This window comes from Propithecus coquereli, unplaced genomic scaffold (assembly GCF_000956105.1).
Source record: "Propithecus coquereli isolate 6110/MARCELLA unplaced genomic scaffold, Pcoq_1.0 Scaffold22, whole genome shotgun sequence".
NCBI lineage: Eukaryota > Metazoa > Chordata > Mammalia > Primates > Indriidae > Propithecus > Propithecus coquereli.
Genome location: NW_012147189.1, coordinates 3,075,024 through 3,078,584, shown reverse-complemented (window position 1 = coordinate 3,078,584; position 3,561 = coordinate 3,075,024).

Here is a 3,561-nt window from a genome sequence, read left to right as displayed (position 1 = left end):
GAATGTTTTGTGCTCTTTTGGGTAGATGCCTAATAGTGCTATTGCTGGATCGAATGGTATTTCTATTTTTAGCTCTCTGAGGTATCTCCAAATTAAGGTGGAAAGGAGATCCTGAGGTCAGAGATAGCAGGCAACAAGGAAACAAACAGTGTAATTTAATGGTTCTGCCTTAGAAAAGGACAGAAATTTGTAAATAGAGAGACGGCAAAGAAGAAAGGAGGGGAGAAAGAGAAAATGGCCACCGAATAGGACACAGTGGAATATAAAAATTCAGTTTGAGGTAACCTGTCCTGTTCACACTCCTCAGGCTCCCCATACCTTCAGCAAAAGGCCACGTGAGTCGGGTCTTGTTCTTGTCTTATTTTTCCTTCCAGAATCTGTGTGTGTATGTGTGTGTGTGTGTGTGTGTGTGTGTGTGTGTGTGTTTCATTTTGATATAGTTTTAGATTTATAAAAAAGTTGTAAAGATAGTACAGAGAATTCCCCTATACTCCATACCCAGTTTTTCCTATTACTAATGTCTTACATTAATATGATCCGAACAAATATTAATACAATATTAACTAGGCTGGGCATGGTGGCTCTGCCTATAATCCCAGTGCTTTGGGAAGGTGAGGTGGGAGGATCGTTTAAGGCCAGGAGTTTGAGACCAGCCTGGACAACTTAACAAGAATCCATCTCTACAAAAAATAAAAGAAAAATAGCCAAATGTGGTGGTGTGCCCTGTAATTCCAGCTACTTGAAAGGCTGAGGCAGGAGAATAGATTGAAGCCAGGAGCTCCAGTTATAGTGTGCTCTAATCTTGTCACTATACTCTAGCCTGGATGACCCTGTCTCCAAAACAAAGAAAGAAACAATATTATTAACCAAAGTCTCTACTTTATTCAGATTTATACAGTTTTTACCTAATGTCTTTTTTTCTATTCCAGAATTTCATCCAAGACACCACATTACATTTCATTAGCCTGTCTCTTCAGGCTCCTCTTGGCTGTGACAGTTTTTCAGATTTGTGTTTGATGACACGAGTTTTCTGGAGTGCTGGTCAGGTATTTTATACAATGTCCTTCAATTAGAATTTGGTATTTTTCTCATGATTAGACTGGGATTATGGTGCGTGGGGGAGACCATAGGGGTAAAATGCTATTCTCATCTTATTTTATAAAGGGTATGTACTATCAGTATGACTTATCATTGGTGATGTTAACCTTGATCATGTTACTGAGGTGATATTTGTCAGCTTTCTCCACTGTTAAGTTACTCTTTTTTGCTTTATCCATATCAAGTTCTTTGTAAAGCAGTCACTATGCATAGCCCACACCTAAGGAAGGAGTGGGGAATTATGTTCCGCCTCCCTGAGGGAAGAGTATCTACAGTACATAAATTCTTTTGAATTCTTCTGTAGAAGAGATTTATCTATTTCCTCCTATTTATTCGATCATTTTTATATTAGTATGGACTCATGGCTATTTATTTTATACTTTGGGTTACAATTCAATACCATTATATTTATTTTGTCATTCAAATTTTTCCAGTTTGGTCATTGGGAACTCTTTCAGTTAGTTCCTGTGTCCCTTTGACATATGCCCATTGTGGTTTCTTTGTTTTGTTTTAGCACTTCCTTGCTTTCTGGCACATAAGATACTCCACATTTTTTGGTGTATTTTCTTCCCCAGTCCTAGAATCAGCCATTTCTCCAAGGAGCCCTGGTTCCTTTCATAGGAGAATGGTATTAGAAACCAAGGTCTGGGAACTAGATGTGCCTGTCACTACTGGGATGCCTTTGCTTCTAGGCTCTGTCAGCTGATAAAAGGGAAGCTGAAGCAAAGAAATAGATATGTGTATATTAACTCAGGTATATATAAATATCTGTAAATGTCTCTCTCTATATATCTGCATCTATACTAAGCTGAACATGATTTCATATTGAAGTCTCTAACTCTAACCCATTACCATATGGGTCATTCAAGGCTTTTAACCTTGCTGATGTGTAATCTCCCACTCCAATAGTGAGAAACCTGGCTCCCACCATTCATCATTATCCTAGCCCTTTTTGTGCTGCTATAACAGAATACTACTTACTGAGTCATTTATAGACAATAGAGGTCTATTTGGCTCACAGTTGTGAAGGCTGGAAAGTCCAAGACTGAGGGGCTGTATCTGGTGAAGGCCTTCTTGCTGTGTCATAATATGGCGGAAGGCATCATGTGGCCAGAGAGCACATTCCAGAGAAGGCAAAAAGAGGCTGAACTCAACTTTTTTCAGAAACCCCCTCCTATGGTAACTAACCCACTCACATGTTAACAGTAGTTACTCATTTATGAGAGCAGAGCCTAATAAATTCTTAAAGGTCCTACCTTGCAACACTGATGCATTGGGGATTAAGTTTCCAACACTTACACATTCAAATCATTGCAATCATCCATTTACTTAATTGCTCAATTCCAGTATACATGTATACTGGTTTAAGAATTAACTCATACCCCCAAGGGAAAAAACTTAATCAAGTAGAATACAGTGCTTATGTACAGTTGCTTTTGCCTTTAGTCTTACAGACTTCACTGATTTCCAGAGTTACTTAGGTCAACAACTTATTCCCCAACCACCTTTACTGATATTGTTTTATATATCTGAAGTACAATTAGATTCTTATGTCACAGCATGCATTTCATCCTGGGATCCTCCAATCTCCTAAATGATAGTTTTAAATTTGCATACATGAAGGTTCACTCTCGATGTTACAGGATTAGGTCTATGTGTTTTGACAAATGCATGGTGTCTGTAGCCACCAGTACAGTAACACACAAAAGAATTTTATTACTTTAAAATTCCCCTGTGGTTTTCCTAATCAATACCCCTACCATTACCGCTACTGCCAAAAACCCCTGGCAACCACTGATCTTTTTTTTTATTGTCTCTATAGTTTTGCCTTTTCAAAATGTTATATAAATGGAATCATACATTACACAGCTGTTTTAGAATGTCTTCTTTCACTTAGCAATATATGGTTAAGATTCTTCATTGTCTTTGCATGGCTTGATGGCTCATTCCTTTTTATTGCTGCATAGTATTTCATTGTATGGATGTACAACAGTTTGTTTATTCATTTATCGTTTGAAGGACATCTTTATTGCTTCCAATTTTTTGCAATTATGAATAACTGAAAATATATAGGTCTTTATGTGGACATAAGTTTTCAAATCAGTTATGTTTAACTTTATAAGAAACTACCAGACTGTTTCCAATTGAATTAAACTCTGTGTGGCTGCAAACAACAACAAAGTGGCTGTACTATTTTGCATTCCATCAGCAATAAATGAAAATTCCTGTTATTCCACCTCCTTGCCAACAATTGGTATTGACAGTTTTTGGATTTTGGCCATTTTAATAGGTGCATAGTGGTATCTCATTGCTATTTTAATTTGTATTTCTATAATGACAAATGATGTTGACTATCTTTTTATATGCTTATTTACCATCTTTATATCTTCTTTGGCCACATTTCTTTTTAACATTATCTTTCTTTAAGAGGGTGAAATATGGTTGACTGGATTTCATATTTTT